Source organism: Argiope bruennichi, chromosome 4 (assembly GCF_947563725.1).
Source record: "Argiope bruennichi chromosome 4, qqArgBrue1.1, whole genome shotgun sequence".
Classification (NCBI taxonomy): domain Eukaryota; kingdom Metazoa; phylum Arthropoda; class Arachnida; order Araneae; family Araneidae; genus Argiope; species Argiope bruennichi.
This window is the reverse complement of record NC_079154.1, coordinates 59283654-59301834: the sequence shown is the minus strand read 5'-3', so window position 1 is coordinate 59301834 and position 18181 is coordinate 59283654. Positions and strand designations below refer to the sequence as shown.

The 18181-nt window shown below is 31.0% G+C and overlaps 1 protein-coding gene across 4 annotated transcripts in view; it reads right to left on the bottom strand.

Moving 5' to 3' along the window:
- Nucleotides 1-18181, bottom strand: part of LOC129965363 (fat-like cadherin-related tumor suppressor homolog) — a 509169-nt gene that overhangs the window by 256833 nt on the left and 234155 nt on the right. For all 4 annotated transcript variants that reach the window (XM_056079193.1, XM_056079196.1, XM_056079195.1 and 1 more), the window contains one exon: nucleotides 14752-14817. The gene's annotated coding sequence lies outside the window, so the exon portion shown is untranslated. The remainder of the gene's footprint in view (nucleotides 1-14751; nucleotides 14818-18181) is intronic.

The following is an 18181-nucleotide window of genomic DNA, read 5'->3' as shown; positions in this document are numbered from 1 at the left end:
TTAATAAGGTGAAAAGAATCAGCTCCCATATAATAGAACGGAATACAATACACCATTGGTAATCGAAGCGATCGAACCGGAGACAATCAGTTATCTCCTTCACGTTAAGATCTTCCATTTCATCACACAGCAAAATTATCTTCTTTGGCCCATTTATTTACCAATCTCATTGGTAATATCTTACTTATGCATTTTACTATAAAATAGATTTTAAAAAAACATTTTTCCTTTTTCGCAGTTTGAGTTGCTGAGACATTACTAATTAAATTTTATGAACACAAGTGCAGAAAAGATATCTTTAACCAAAGAGACGACAAACGCATGCTTTAAACCATTTACTTCAATAAACTAACTAAAGGATCATTCACTTCATTGTATAAATTCACCAGGGCAAGATATTAGATGGAACAAATAGAAATTTACTGACGAGTATTATATAAAGAAAAAATCAAAAGTTCCAGTTGCGAAATTTTAAATGTTTTCAAATTGAATTTTTGAAAATTCTTCTACTGACGTCATGAGCCAATCAGATGAAAGAAAAATCAAAATCAAAATGCGACTAATTTCTTTAAATAAAGCTAAAAATGCTAATTTTAAGAAAATTATTTTTTTTTCAAGACAAAAAATATCGTCGCTTATTGTAACAATTAACGAGGTCCAAACAAGAAATGATTAAATTCCGTTCCTTAAACATTTCATATCTTTATTTCATGAAAAAGGAGGGAAAAAATATCTCTCTCACTGTAACCGTTTTTTATGCAACTTTCCAAATTTCTTATTCTCACGAAACGTGTTTAATTAAGACACCTGCTAGTGATAATTAAGGTTGAGGGAAATACTAAAACTCATACAAGGAAGGCCTTATTTTTTCTAATGGGCAGAGAGGGTTCACGTCTTCAAAACATCCGGTCCCTTGTCGTAAATTTGTTTTGTCGCCGTCGAGTTCGGTGCAATGCAGAAATCATAATTTCTTTGCTCCTAGAAAGAAGTGCCGTTGTTTTAAATTAGTTTTGCTGTCTCTCTCTTTCTCTTCCTCTTCCAAAATTGGGTTCGTAAATGTTTTGTTTTCATTTCTGTAAGAAAATTAGACCGAAAGAATTTTTTTTCCAAAGCAATTAGCAATTTCTACAGGGGATGATAAATATAACTCTGAATGCAATCCTAAGTTCCAACTCATGGGTACAGGGAGAGACTAAAAATAATTGAAAACGATTCGCAAGAAACAAAAGAGATCTTTGATCTCATAGAATACTGTTGGGGTGTACAAGAACATAAAAAATAAGGTTTGAATAAAATTAAGAAGATCTATTATTTTTAAATGTTTTTTTTTATCCTATTATATTTTAAAGAAGAACAAACAACGACCCTATTATGTGGATTCAGTTTATTTTTCTCAATATATTTTTTCGTAACTCATTTTTTAACTGAGTTTATTTTTCTCCAATATATTTTTTCGTAACTCATTTTAATGATAGGATTGAATACCTCCTCAGCCTCATTCTTCATTAAATTGACAGTTTTTGTGACTTCTATAAAATTGATGGTTTTTGTTGTAATTTTCATGGTCTGCGGGTTACAATAAAAAATCAGCGATTAAACATTAGACTATAACAGCCAGCATCAATTCCCATCTCACTTATTAATACATTTAGATTGGTTAATTTAAATCTCCCAAATACTTTTGTAGAACAATAAAAAGAGTTTTCGTAAATAATTTTGCTGCAGATTAATTATTTATCCACTATGAAATACCAACTAGTTTATTACCAAACAGATCTCGGACAGTTATATAAAGTAAAATATTTTAACTGACCTCCCCAACCTCACCCTTCTTTAAATTAGTAATTATTACGACTTCTATAAAATTGGCGGTTCTTGTATTTTCCATGGCCTGTGGGTTACAATAAAAAAAGTGATTAGACATTCTGTCTGTCCGACAGTATATTGAACGGCAACTGAAAATCAAAGCAATTCAGTTAAATGAAATAAGTCTAAAATGTATATTCTTTCTTTTGAGTACACGGAAACATTAGCAAAGACATCTAATCATGCAAACGAATAAAACGAAACCATTAGCCATGACGCCTAATCATGCAAATGAGGAATACGAAACCATTAGCCATAACACCTATCGTGCAAACGAATTACATGAAACCATTAGCCATGTTATGTAGACGTGCCATCGAAGTACTTTACCATCACAATGGCTACTAAGAAATCAGGATTATGATAAAACGATGTATAAATGAAATATATATAAACGGTACTTTACTGGATTTACTAGATACCGGGCAAAACTTTTCCGACGGAAATGGAATCGTAAAAATGGAATAAACATTACAACTTTTTATGTTGAATAAGATCTTCGTGATTAATCAAAAATTAACTATCCAAATTTCGAATATAGTTATGAATCCATGGCACTGAAAAAAAAATCGCTTGCATTCTGAAAGCATAATGAAACAACAACAGCCAAAAATATGATCCAAGACTGACTCCAAACCTCGCGAAATCCGCCATCCTTTTTATTAGGTAACGACAACTTGTGCACGTACCGCGGCACTTATCGGTTGTGAGGCGCCTTTAAATAATTCTTTTCCGGGGCGTTAAATCACGGCTCTGCTTTCGAGTCCTTCGACACTTTAACAATCCAATGAATAATTTAAGAACTGTGTGCGCTTGGGGCGCATAAACATAAACACGGCCGAAATCGTTAAATACGGACGCCGCTGCACTGCCGTGTTACCTAATACGGCGAGGCTTACGGTTTTGGGCTCCGATGTATAATTTAATCGACGCAACGCAAGTGTGGCATTTAGAACGCACATTAATTTATTTTCGAATGCCCGTTTGTATAATTGCCGCCATTATTCGGAGGGACTGACTAAACGTGTTGGCTCGGCTCCTGTCAGGTAGTGGGAAGTGTGCGGTGGGCAGATGCGGGCTTTAGCAATGACATCTAAAGAATATTTTTTTTTTTTTCTTTCAGTTAATCATTTAAAGGACATTTAGAAAAGAAACGAAAAGGTAAAACTTTTTTCAAGACTTTCTCAATTTTCCGTTTGATTTTAAAAAGGAAATAAATCTTCCGTCATTTAATGGGTGGAGAGGGGAGAAGGGGAGGGGGGGGGATTAAATTTCCCGCTTATGTTTTTACGTCCGAATATCAGGTTCCTAACAAAACAAATCTTAGACTAGTTATTAACCCTTTAAAGGGCCATTTTTTTCTAGTCATTTTATGTTAAAATATTTTTAGGCTTGAAATTAGAATAAGAAAAGGGATTCATTTAGTTTATTAGATAAATTTATTTTGATTAATTAATTAATTTGGTTAATTAATAATTAAGTAACAAACCAAGGGACATCATTTTGTGTGTGATAAAGAACCGAAGCATCTAAGTTTCTGTCTTTTTAAAAAAAATTGTCAGAACTTATGCCAACCTACATAATTTCATACAAAGATTGATAAATTTGATGGGAAGCATACTTCCCACAGCCCTAGAAAGGGTTAAATAAATACTCCTTTAAATATTTGGATTTCGTGTTATATTTTAAAATATGCACGCAAAAAAAAAAAAAAAAAGACATAATGAATAGATGAGAAGAAAGTCTTCAAAAAATAAAAGAATGAAAGAAAAGAAAAATTTAGAATGAAATAGATTTAACACTGGTATACATTTTTATCATTTATTTATAATACTACAAAGAATATAAGCCATTGACTCATTTGCATCCATATTCATGTGCACTGAAAGACATTTACAGGAACGAGTTAACCCTTTAAAGGGCCATTTTTTTCTAGTCATATTATGTTAAAATATTTTTAGGCTTGAAATTAGAATAAGAAAAGGGATTCATTTAGCTTATTAGATAAATTCATTTTGATTAATTAATTAATTTGGTTAATTAATAATTAAGTATCAAATCAAGACACATCATTTTGTGTAAAATAAAGAACTAAAGCATTTAAGTTTCAGCCTTTCTAAAAAAATTTGTCCGAACTTAAGCCAACCTACATAAATTCATACAAAGATTGATAAATTTGGTGGGAAGTATACTTCCCACGGCCCTAGAAAGGGTTAAATGAGGATTACATGCGCCCCTGATAAGACAAACAAAGAATTATAAAATACAATTCCAAATAATACAACAGCCATTAGAGTTGCGGAGATCAATGCTCATTATGGTGTCTGCTCACTTACTTGGATTCGAAAAGTACTATTGATCGGTTAATATATACAGTAAATAAAAGAAATTGAAAGAATGTACACAAGTATGTGATACTGAAATTTCCATTCTTTCAATGAAACCCCTTCGAACACATAAACAAAAAATATCAGACACTTTCAAATATATAATTAACTAAATATTATATTTTAAATCAAAATCAATCAACGGATACGAGGACACGAGCAGATGTATCCGCTATCGGATAAAAGCATCCCTCTTAAAAAAAAAAAAAGGGCGCAGTTTGTTCCTTCCAATAACAAATTCCAGCTATCGACCTTAAAGGGTTCGCCTGAAACGCATGCATGCCTTTTTTTGCATTTTCCCCATTTTCGGGATTATGATACTCTTCCCTCTGCAGCTAATCCACTTTGAAAACATAAAAACGTCGGCAGCCATCACTGAAATGAATGTTTCGCTACTCTCTTTTCATAAGAAAAAAACGATATCGATTCTGCGATACTACACGACGGAGTTCGATAATCGATAATCAGTAGTTCTCGCATCGATTTGAATTCACTCCATCACTTTCGTTCATCTTCTTTGTGAGTTTCAGTAATGGGTAACTTTTCACGTACGGGGTCGTGTCGACCTGTTTCGAAGAACTCAATGAACTTGAGAACTTTGACCCATTCCGAGTGAACTTAAAATAAAGAGGAGACGTCTTGTGCAGCGTTGGCAGGAATTTATTCAAGTCATGAAAGAAACCTCAATATAATTTGAAAAATAAAGATTAATAGCTAATGGGAAGATGATACTAGTTTAGAAAGAAGAAAAGTAAAAGAAGTCGAAGGTCAAATAAAAAATTAAAAAAAAAAAAAGAGTGAAAGAAGCTAGATGAATTTAGAATTGAACATATGTCAACTGCACAAAAATTACTTACGGACAAATTTTAATAAAAAATGTGAACTCCAGCTTAATTATATAAGAACTCTTCAGAGATAGGATATTTCTTTGTTTTAGCCAGCTTTATCTTTCAAATTGAGAGTTGCAGAGTTTTTCTGTGAACACTCAATTTGTTAATTATAAACAGAAAATTAGTCTCTGAATTTAAGATATCGAATTAGATTAAATCTTATACATCCTATTAAAATAGTCATTTTAATCCATTAGAACAAAGAATCAAAATTATGAGCAAGGTAACTAGAAAAATCACAACCAAATTAAGTAAAGGTGTATGAAACTATAATGACTTATTGACCCAACTTGTGTATCAACGCTTACGCAAAAGATGAGGAGTAATTCAGTATCATTCTAATTTAAAATCAAAACCCTCATTTAACTGAAAGTTTTCATCGGTACAAGCAATTATGGTTCACGCATAAGAAGAAGCTTTCTATCGCATACAGAATCACTTGTTTTGATTCGCAGATCCAATTTATAAGAAATTGTTGCAAACAAGGACAGGACGTGGATTAAGTGCATAGCATAGCTGAAAAATATGAATTAGAAAAGAAAATGACGCTCTAGAAAGATTCTTTATATCTGCCCTTAAAAATTTTTCTAAATTTCTAATTTTTTTAAAATTGGTAGGCCGATGTGAGTGTGAATTGCTCACCATGAACGGGTTCGTCGCTCCAAGCGAAACATGCCAATTTCCTTTAAACTAATCCACTGAAGATATTTGACATAATAAAACTAAATCAGATTTCTATATCGAGTTTACGGAAGTGTTCCAAAGTCATTTCGATGCCAGAATTCCCTATTTAGTATGAGAACTTGACTCGTTGATTTCACCAGATATGCTAGTAAAATTATAGGCACTTCCAAAAGACTTCAACCCAAATATAAGAACTAATAATACAGAAGAAAACAGTAATTTTTTTAAGTATTTTTCGAAATTTATATAAACTATAAAACAAAGTTCTATATAAACTATTAAACACTATTCAATGAGTTTCAGGCTAAAAATCTTATATAATCTTATTCCTCTGGTCTTTCTACATTCTTGTTTGGAGAGAGAGAGAAGAAAAAAAAATATTCCTTTTAATATTAATAATTATAAAACAAGTACTAGAAAACAAATTTAATGAATGCAATGTAACTGCTTCCATTACAAAAGGTGTTATCTTCAAATTTTCTTTCAAACATATTTAGAGGTCTTTTACAATTACTTCATCTTAAATGATGAAAGACATTAATGTAACCATCGAACCGAAAGACAGTTGTGCTTCCGAAACTGCTGCGAATTATCTTATGTGCAAGAACCAAAATCTTACTTTATTATATTTGAAATGTATGCGGTGGCAATGGATTTAACACTACGAATGTAAGATTAATAGGAGGGAAAAAACACGAAAATGGAAATTTTACAATCAAATTTGTGCAGCTACTGCGCAATTTTCAAATTTAATAATAAAGGCAAAATTTTAATTCGCGCACGCAAACTTATTTGCATTAGACTCGGCAGCGGATCTGACTTACAGTTCGTTGGTTACATTAATAATTTTTAAGCTGTTTCAATTGTTGTATCTAATGTTAAAAACAAACAGTGAATTATATTTCTTTTTATGTTCCTTTCATTATCTAAGGTAACAACACATTTATCAAAGGTTAAATTTAAAATTAATTATTTTCTGAAGATACAAAATAATAATTAGACGTTATTCGAGACAGAAACATTATTAATTTTCATCATTTTAGAACTTTAAAAACGAATTCTTAAAAGCACATGAATATTATAAGACTTCCACTATCTCCCACCATTTTTTTAATTGTCTGAGAATTGTCTTCATTTTAGGGGGGAAAAAAATCTATTCGCAAAATATTTTATTTGCTTACACCAACCCCCTTAGGTAAAAATTTTATACAGATAAGTAATTAACTATAGTGGTATAGTCAGTTTTTAAACGAAGGATAAAAAAGAAAACAAGCGTTAAAATACGTTTTTAAAGAATAATTATAAAAACCGTAAAATACAGCTCTAGAGCTACAAAACACACACTTTTAAGCACACATTAAAAAAAAAAAGATTATATCAAGGCTACCATAACTCATAGATTAACAAAAAGGATGCTATAAATAAACATAAAATAAAAGATAAAGAAAGGTACCCCACAAAGGGCGATACATTAAAGATTTTTTTTTTAATTATTTCTTTTTTATCCTCTGCTTGTATTTCTAGGACGGCGGTTTTTTGTTAATTAGATTAACTTTTCAGATAGAATAAAGAAAGAAAAAAAAAGTATACTTTGGTAACAGGCCCTCACAGGAAAGAGCGAAAGGCCGAAGAAAAGAGATTTTATGGCAAAATCATACCCCTTAAGAGCGCTAAATATGCATATGGTGTTAATTAAATTTGTTTCAGGCTTTCGCAAACAATAAAAAGGTAATAAAAGCATCTTGAAAGGGATGTTTGAAAATGGCAAATGATGTTTGAAGAGAATGAATTCTCGTTTCAATGACGTAAGAGGGAGAAAAGGTCAGTTCTATTATTATTATTTTTATTATGGTTGCTTCTTTAGATTCAGAAGCAGAAGAAGTAATAAAGAAAGTACTATTCGGTATTGAACTTTCAGCGTATTTCGTATGCTGTAATTTTAGCAAGTAAATGTAGATTAATTTTAAGAGCCGGTATAATAAATACTACAGGAAAAAAAACTATTGCATAAGAAAAATTAAATAATATTATTTTATAAATGTTATAAAAGAAATACTGCATATTAACTCGGAGATTAGAATACCATGACTTGGCAATCAATCAGAGTAAGAAATATATATATGGAAACGATTTATACATTGAATAAAGATTTCGAAGATTTCAATTCTATATTTAGTATATTAATAATAAATTCAAAGTAGTTTTTAAAATTAAAATAAGCTGGAGGATATTATTTATTCATCTGATAATGAATATACTCCAATTTTCACACATTATTCCAGGTTTCAAATAATCAAAATTTGATTTCGAAATATAAATAGATAAATAAATAAAATAAAATAAAACTATTAACTATATTAAATTTGTAGAGTGAGACAGAAAAATATTTTGAAATTAAAACTCTGAAACGGCAATAATTCCATTTCTACATTTTACACAAAACTGGTAATCAGAAAATGTCATTGAAAACAATATACAGATTTTTTTCTTCTTCCTATCTCTTATCTTTCACAAGTTCCAAAGTAAAAGCGAGACAAGTATAGAGAGCAAAGTGAATTTATAACCAAAAGTTACGTACAATCATGCTTTATTTTCGACTTAATCGCTGAGAAGATTTTAACACTTATCATTACATATTGACACCTGCCCTAAGCATACGAATGAAACTAAATAACTGGACCATCGTGACAGAAATGCCAGCAGGAACTGTGGCTGAGTCCTAAGGAGCATCACCGTCCACAGTACACCCTTACCCGAGGGTTACATCGATAATGGGTACATCCAATCATCGATGGGAGGTTGCCTAACCCCACCTTTTCTGTAACCACCAGGGTGGCGACAACCAACCACCATACCGGATGCTTCTCATCCTTATTTCTGAGGTGTCCCCCGGCGGGAGTTAACATGATACAGACCAGGTTTCCGATCCTCTCTTCGAAGAATATTGCAGTCAGTGATATGAGATGGGGAGCTTTAACGTTCTTTTGAAACTCTTCATCATTTTGGCATTCTAGTAAATTCATTATTTCAAGGAAGATAAGAAAATCACCCACCTCTAAGTCATATAAATAAGAGGAATAAACCATAAAAGGGAGAAAAGAGCAGAAAATTGTCGTAATAGAATATTTTGTTCAACGAGTTGATTAAAAGGTTCGAAAGAAACAAAGGATGATGAAATCAGAAACAATGAGCTGACCAGCCAAATATATCAAACTTCTGACTTTGGAAGGTGAATGTTTAGACATTCCTGCTATAATTCTATCCTTAAATGAAAATTCAAAGAACTTCCAAATGTAATTGGAACTAATCACCAGATTTTGGAGATGCTGATACTTAAATGTATCCCAATTAGTGACTAAACGGGATTTAAATACATCGCCTATTTATATTCTCTTGATTAAAATAATATTTTCTATGTACATTTAGTAACATACAACAAAGATGTTCTAAATGAAATCAACATTCTAGCTCTGGACACCCATTTCTTTCACTGGCCCCCGGGGGAGGGCGCTAATCACGTCCTTCACTCTATTTTTATGCATCAACTACCCACATTCCTGTAGTCTTTGTTCTGCACTAAAAAGGTTTACACTAGGGAGGGGTGGTGGAGAAAGTTCGTTGATCTGATCTGATGTCGAGGTACGTCACGCCAACCAATGAGGAGCTTCAAAGGAAGTTTAAAGTCCATCTTACATCACTGGTTAAAACGTTCTTCGAAGAATTAATTGGAAACTGTTCCACCGATATGACAAAATTCTTGAATCCTCATGTCGATTATATCGAAAAGTATCCATATTTGTACATAACTTTAGGAAATATATTCTTTTTTTATTTTCCCCTTCTTTCTTTCACACTTTTTTCTCCATGGTCTATCAAAGCTTTTTTTTGAGGGGGGGGGGGCTGACTCTTAACACAAGCGTAATTTGAAATACATGATACATATTTATTTTTAAGTGCGTATTTAAAACTTAGAAAATAACAATAATAATAATAAAAATAAAAGAATGGCAGTAAAAGGAAGAACATTGATTTTACATTTCTAAATTCAAACTCAATCCGATAAAAATTCAGGTAGGAATAAAGGATACCAGGAATTAATTAATTATTAATATAATATTTTATAATCGAACTATCACTGTTAAAATAATATCTTGTTTAGAAGTTATTCGAAGGTTATAACAATTATATCATAATATACGGAAAGGAAGCTTTTAAAGTTTTATCGGTATTCAGATTTCTTACTAAGGCTACTTTGAATGAACTATTAACAAAAATAGTAAAACAGCAGATTAAAAAAATATTCATAATATCACAGGCCGAAACCAACAAAGCAATCTTAATGAAAAATCGTTTTTTTTTATTACTATCAATTAGTTACCAATTTCATTGCTTATATTTTTCAACTACAATCATATGTTTGGAGATTTGAAATTTTTTTTGGAACAACAAATATTACTTTGTGAGAAAGGCAGTCACGAGGGTAGAAATTTTAAAAGGCCTGACTTATCACTTTAATTCTTCGATATACAGCTATTTTTATTTCTCCTCAAGCATCGTCATAAACTACGAACCCAAAATCATTTTATCAAAGGCAACCCCCTGATACTCTTTTCAACAACGAAACGCGATTTTTAAAAGACTTATTATTGATTTTATGAGGTAGGTTGAAAAACTTCCAGCGATAAAACATCACGAAGCTCTTCTCTAACGCCAGCAAAGAAATATCTGGAAAAAAAAAAATAACCAGAATATAAAAGGAACTTCATGAGCATAAAGCATAGGGGTAGGGGGTAAACAAATAAAAGGGGAAAATTTTTGAAGTCCAGATGAATACTTGGAGTACTCGTCCACCTGCTGGAATTCCCAAGGAAGCGAAAAGTATTACAAAACGTTTAGGCTGTACAAATAAGTGTGCTTCCATACAGAAAAGATAAAATTTCAAAGAAAACACAAAATCTCAACTCTTCACAGAACTTGAAAACGCATTTTCAAAAACATGAGTTTACTAGAAGTCAAATATATTATTTCGTCCATTTGTGATTTTTATTTTTATTTTTCTTGTGTATTCCGAAATGCTTCAGCTTTTGTTAAATCAAAAATAAAATTATCATTATTTTTCAGTATACTTTATTTTAGTTTTCGATTCTAAATATAAAAATACAATATTATTGAACGCATCAATTTTGTGCAACGCTAAAAAGAAATACAAAAAATGAGAGCACATAATAAATATAATACTTAAGTATATAGTTGCACAAATACTGAAGGATGGAACAAATACATTTTCCGGAATGGTACTGAAATTAAGATCGAAAGATGCGATTATATATAAATAAATATTTATATCGCAGTTTTTGCGCTATCCATAAAAAATTCAATCATAAATATTGACCATTTCGCTGCAATATGGGCGCTGCAGTTTATCAACCGCATTTCTCTCTATATATGTAAAATAATAATAATAATAATAACTAGAACAGATTTCATATCAAAACAGCAATTTCTTCTAAGCCTTAAGGCGATGTTTAAAAAAATAATCAGATACTCAATTTATAAGAATGTATAGCGCATCCATTACGACTTATAGGATGCTATTACTCCTCTGTCAAAGATAAAGCAGACTGATCAAAAACTGAGATATCTCCGATTTGCCATAATATCCAGTGTTATTTTTATGATCGAAGTCACATCAGCATGAGTGAAAACTGAATGTAAAGACTTAACTAACCAACCGGCGAAGGCTCAATCTCCCCCGAAGGTTAAGCGTTTCATCCTCAGAGTGGAGGTGATCCCACACTTTTGCCATACCTACCAACAAAGCTAAACCCACAAACTTATTCGTAAAGTTACAATGAATGAGAACTCGTAGCGCTCCCACCCTCTAGCACACAAACACTAAATCAAGCTAAGTTACACGAAAAGACGTTACGTCGTTATTCTCGTGAATGTTTCTAGAAAACCCGATATCCCATATATAACTATCACTCGCATTTAAAAGTCCTAAAATACACACTTAACAATTTTCAAAAAACGTTTTTAAAAATGAAATCTACGATCGCAAATTTTGAGTTATCATGTGAGAACATTATTATTTTTTAAGCCATTATTTGTCTTCATTAATTTAAGTCATTATCCAGTTTAAACCGGTTTGAAACAATCACGAGATTTCTCTGTCGGTATCTCTCTCTCTCTCTCATATATATATATATATATATATATATATATATATATATATATATATATATATATATATATATATATATATATATATATATATATCTGTGTGTGTATAATGATAATTTTTCAATTTTTCTAGCTGCACACGAAGTTTTGGAGCTCGACCGATTTTGAGATGAAATAACAGCTATGATTTCATAGCTCTACGCCAACCTTTTAAAAAAGCATCTGCTGTCAAAGAAGCATACGTAATAATAAAGCTATACTGGTAAAAGCAGGTCAACCTTTAAAAAACGCATCTGCTTTCAAAGAAGCATATATAATAATAATAATGCAATACTGGTAAAAGCAGGTAAAAAATATATGCGATTAAAAGATGATGATGAAAATTGCCGTTTATGCTTTATTCATTGCCTAGCGATTTCGAGCTTTAAAACCCCAAAACCAAAACAACATTATTAAAAGTTCTCACATGATAAAAAGTATTTTAGTTTTCAAAAAAATTAGTCCATAAATTGACAACATTATTGAAAGTGGGGGAGGGGTTATTGAGAAAACAATTCTGATGCACTTAGCATGTCTTTACAGTTAATTTTAAAATATAACACCAAACAATGGTTCCTGCTTGATGTTTGAATGTATTTAAAATTATCCATGAGAAAGAAACAGAAAATTTAAAACAAACTAGATCAACAGCAATTAACAAACAAATCTCCTACAATTGAATATACAAAACAAACTGCGAAACATCACTAACCACTGAAGTCAAATCTCATGTTTGATATTTCAAAACTATCAACAATCACTATCAGAAAATTAAAAAAAAAAAAAAAAGCTAGATTAACACAAGTTAACAATAAAATATTCTACACACGAATACTCAGAACAAACTGCATCCCATTACTAATAATAATACAATAAACACAAGTTCAGGATTTCACGTTTCATTGCATTCAAAAGTAAAATTATCCACGGCAAACCATTAGAAATTTTGAAACGAACTGAGATAACATAAATTAACAATCAAAACACCCACATTAGAATGAATACTTATAAGAAACTGCACCCCATCATTAATAATATATCGAAGACAAACAAAAATCATATCTATTAAAAATCACTCTTCTCCTAATTGCAAGAAATTTACACTAAAAACATCCACCCGCAGATCATTCCCTTCCAGCTCAGTTCTCCCGCTCTTAATCTCGGCTTTCGTTTTAATCCTGTTTGCAATGCAAAAGACACTTTAAACGAAGTTAAGCGGATCCTAACTTGTTGACCTGGAAATTTCATTCGCCATTCAATTTCTGGCGATAGACATTCAAATTATATGCAACTTGCAAAGTGTTAATTGCATTTCCCCCACTCCACCGAGTTCGAATCCTAATCATATTAGCACCGGAAGAAAGCTGTATCAGAAGTCTGAGAGATGGTGTTAATGGAAAACATCCAGGCACCTGCACTAATTGAACTTTATGAAAGGATCATTACAAAGGCTGATAATATCTAATGAGAAATATTTTAAGGTGCAGATTCAATTTCTATTAAAAGATGTTCTAAAAATGTGTTTTATGATAATATTAGAAATAAAACTTAAGATTATTTGGTTTATAAAATTCCTATATATATATATATATATATATATATATATATATATATATATATATATATATATATATATATTGTGGTTACAAAGATCACAAATGATATCATAAAACAAAAAGTGCAAGTTCAGCTTGATTTATTTTGAAGGATATGTAATATTACTAATATTTACTCAAAATAGTCTTTGACTATAAAGCTCTTTTAGAAACAGTTTCTTTACTAACAAAAATAATTGAAATTGTTTTAGTGGAGCCTCTTTAGTGTTCGTCGCGCATTTCCTTCTTTTGTAATAATAACTTGAATTTATGCCCATGAAGAAGCAGTGTCAGATGTACAAATAAAAATTAATCGCAAGGTGCGATATCTAGTTAATACAGCTTGCTAAGCCGTATTTGAAGGCTTTTTTTTTTTTCTTTCAAAATATTAAAAATAATTATAGTACTGTGATAAAGCATGTTATTGTAGCAGCACAAAACATATGGATTATTTGGCCAAATGCAGGTCGTATTTGATATAAGAACTTATTAAATAATGTCTTTAAATGTTAGACTACAATCAGTAAGTATCAATATCTTTTTATCGCAGTAGTACAGTCGGTGGTTTAAAAAACTGACTTCCATTTTTTTATCAAGTTTCCACCAAAAAAATTCAATAAATTCCATAAATATTTCGGTTTTTTTTAACAAAGAGTTCAAAAATAAAAATAAAAAATAATAACTAGAGTTTGACTATATCTTAGAAAGGCCAAGTTCCAGTCTGTCAGAATTATTCACAACACAATGAAAAAAATACCTTATATACTTTAAAAAACAAAACTAAAGAGTGAAGTGGAAAAAGACTAAATTAGGAACTCAGTATTTAAAATAGGAAGTAGAATAAATAAACTTCTTTCTTTAAATAAAACTGAATCAAATATAAGCTAAATCATTTTTGCAGAGACCGAAAAGGAATTTTAAAAAAATAATTACAAACATAAGAAAATAATAGCAATAAAAAAAACTGAGCACTGAGTGAATTTTCTTATAGCTTGAATTATTCATTTCCTGCACATTCAGAAGCAGAGAGACCTGAGTAGAGAAACAGTGGCCATCTATCTTTTAAAGTATTCAATATCTATCGCACGGGAAAGAACAAAAACTCACCATTACTTCCGTGCTTTCGAATAAACAGTCACTCGCACCTTCATTCTTGATTAAATTTCTTTCATCCTGGAAAAGAAATAAATATTTATTATAAAGACTTTTCAAAACTTTCCGACTGCTCAGCAAAGATAAATAACAATAATAATAAAACACCAGCATGAACATGCAAGAAAGGAATATTTAAATCTGAAGAATGAGCCAATAAAATTTCGCAAACGGAAATTGGAAAGAAAGTGCGGAAGAAATGAAAAAAATCATTTCTGAGTATTGACGAGAAGTTAGAATCTGCAACATACTAGTGTGCACATGGCTACATAGAACTGGATTTTCTATACGAAGGAAATGCAACTTAAGAATAAAATTGCAGTCAACGTATTTTCAGCCTTTGAACTTTAATAGAATGTAGGCACCAACGAATATTTTATTATTAAAATATTGAATAGAAATAATAATTTCAGGAAGTTAGATCACATGAACCGGTATTGCAAAATATAATAATTGTAGGACAATAAATCTTATAGTTCTGTTTCTTACAAAATTGATTTTTATCCATAGGCTGAGACGAGGAATCGAATTAAAGAAGCACAGCCTAAAATTCGATTAACTAGAAGAGCCACTTTCAACGCACAAAGTCTTTTTGAAATCAATGAATTCGATGATTTACTAAAATGGAGATGGTGGAATAGAAAATCAAGAATCACTGCTTTTCAAGAGTCAGAATGAATTAGAAGACGAGAAAAGGATCATACTAAAGGGGGGGAAGACTCCCCCCTTTTTGATAATTGCCTGTTCATGATAAATGTAGTAATTAAAACCTTAATTATATTAAATTCTCACGCACTGTAGTCAAATTAAAATAACACGAGGGTGAGATGAAATGTTTCCGACCTGACCCAGAGGTGACTCTTGCGGAATTACTTTGACTAAAGCCCTTCAAAATGCCATCTTTGTTTAATACTTTTTGCATATTTTAAAAGATTTGTGTTTGGTTGTTTTTATACTGTGCAATTTTAAAATTTTCTTCTTTTGCTTTTAGCAGAGTATAGAGAAAACTTAAGTGCGAGCTATGATAACATATTTTTTTTTATAAAAGGCTTATTTCCAACGGATATTAAAACTTAGCTAGATATTACACTAGAGGAATCCGCTCCTTCATTTACAATTGTTAAAACATGGGTTGCAGACTTTAAACGTGGTCGTACAAGCACTCTAGATACGGAGCGTTCTGGAAAACTAAAATTAGCCACTGTAACCGTTAGAAAAGTTCACAAAAATTTTATGAATGATCGCCGATTGAAATTGGCAGAGGATGCTGAGGCTGATAGTATATCCAATAAATAAATAAACATATCATATTTTAATCGATGTTTCAGTACGAGAAAGTTATCAGCAAAATGGGTGCCGCGTTTGCTGACCTTGGATCAAAAACTGCAGCCCCTGACGATATCGAAGCTGTACAATTCAAACCCAACTGTTTTTTTGTGGCGTTTTCTTAGTATGGATGAGACATGAATAATCACTATAACCAGAGACTAAAGAGCCACCAAAACAATGGACAGCAAAGGGCAAATCAGCACAAAAAAGCAAAAAGGGTGCCCTCTGTTGGAAAGGTTATAGCAACAGTTTTTTTTTTTTTTTTTTTTTTTTTTTTTGAACTTTAAGGGGATTTTATTATTGAATTATCTAGAAAAAGTCAGGGCTATCAACGCTGAATATTATGCTAATCTTTTGGATAAATTGCATTTCAAAATGAAAGATAATGCTCCCGTCCACAAGCCTTGTGGACGGGAGCATGTGAAGTTTGAATGGCAAAACTTCATGAACTGGTTTCAAATTCTTCCTCATGCACCTAATTTTCATGATATGGTCCCCTAGAAGTACAACCTCTTCCCCAACATGAAAAAATTTCTTGCTGGAAGTAAATTATATTCTGATATTGAAGTCATCTCAGCGACTAATGCCTACTTTGAGACTTTAGAAGAAAGCTCTTAAAGAGAGGGGACCCAAGCATTTCCTCACCGCTGGAGTAAGTGTATGTCTGTGGGGAAAGACTACATTGAAAAATAAAGCAATCATTAAACACAACTTTTTATTTTCCTCGCAAGGCCGGAAACCTTTCTACCCACCCTCGGATTTCTCATGTTAGTATTTTTTATTTCGATCCGGAAAAAAAAAATATTAATCATTAACTTCATATAATCAAGATTCTGGCTATTATTTTCCCATAAGACTTCAAAAAGCTGCAGTTGAAGATTTACATTTAAAAAACTATTGTCTAATAGGAAAAATAACCTTCTAATAATGAATTTAAAAATATCTTAAACATACTTTAGGCAACTTATTTAAGGAAAAAATAAGTTTTATTATCACATATTAATATCAACATGCATTTAAGGAACATGCATGGTAATTTTTAGAAAGGAAAGATAATAATGTTATGCAAACAGTCAGGTAGGTATATGGTGAAAGAAGTAAAAAATGTTGGACAATAAAGTGCGATTATTTTAGGAAAATATAGTGCATAAGTGATAAAAAACAGTGATGATGTTTAAAGAACAATACTTATAGACGCTAATAACATCCAAAAAGCCAGCAAATGAGTACATAATAGCAGCACAATGCAATTGTTAACAGCATAAAACAACCAGAAAACGTTTTCTGAAATCAACACTTAAACAGGAGAATTGACTAAATCCCTTCATTCTTTAGCGCTTATAAAAATTTTCTGACAGAACATTTAATATTCCTGAAGAATCTCAAGATCTCGGTTACTAATAGAGAGAGAGAGAGAGAGAGACAAAAATTTTGTATCTTCCAAAGCGTTCATTCTTATCATCAAATGGTTACCAAATTTCGCACCAAGGTTAGTAGTGATTGGCTTGGCAACCACTCAGCCCCCATTAAGAGTATTTAGAATCTCTATTTACAACAATAAGTCTAATGTTGCATCTAAGCTATATTACAGATTCGCAAGAATATTATCGGTATAAAAACGATCGAATCACATATATACATTTATACAAAAGTCATTTGTTTAAAGAGGATAATAAAAAATGATAATTGAAAATGAAAACCTTTTTATTTTGGGAAATATTAATAAACAGATCATTTTGCTTTATTTCTTGAAGATAAAATACTCCATTAAAATTCATTAAAATTTATTTACATATTACCGCATTATATTTTACAACTAATTTTACTTTTCAAAATTCCAATTCAATGTAAAAAAAAAAAAAGCTAATTTAAACAATAGAAATCAAAATAATGGATGAAGATAAAAACAACGCGAAAAACGATAAAGACTTTTTTTTTCTTAATTCCAGAGGATTATGAAAAATTTAAAACAATTTCATCTTATTTTTCTACAACTGAAAATAAATAAATAAAAAATAATGGAACACGATTGTCTGATAAACGTATTCACGTACGG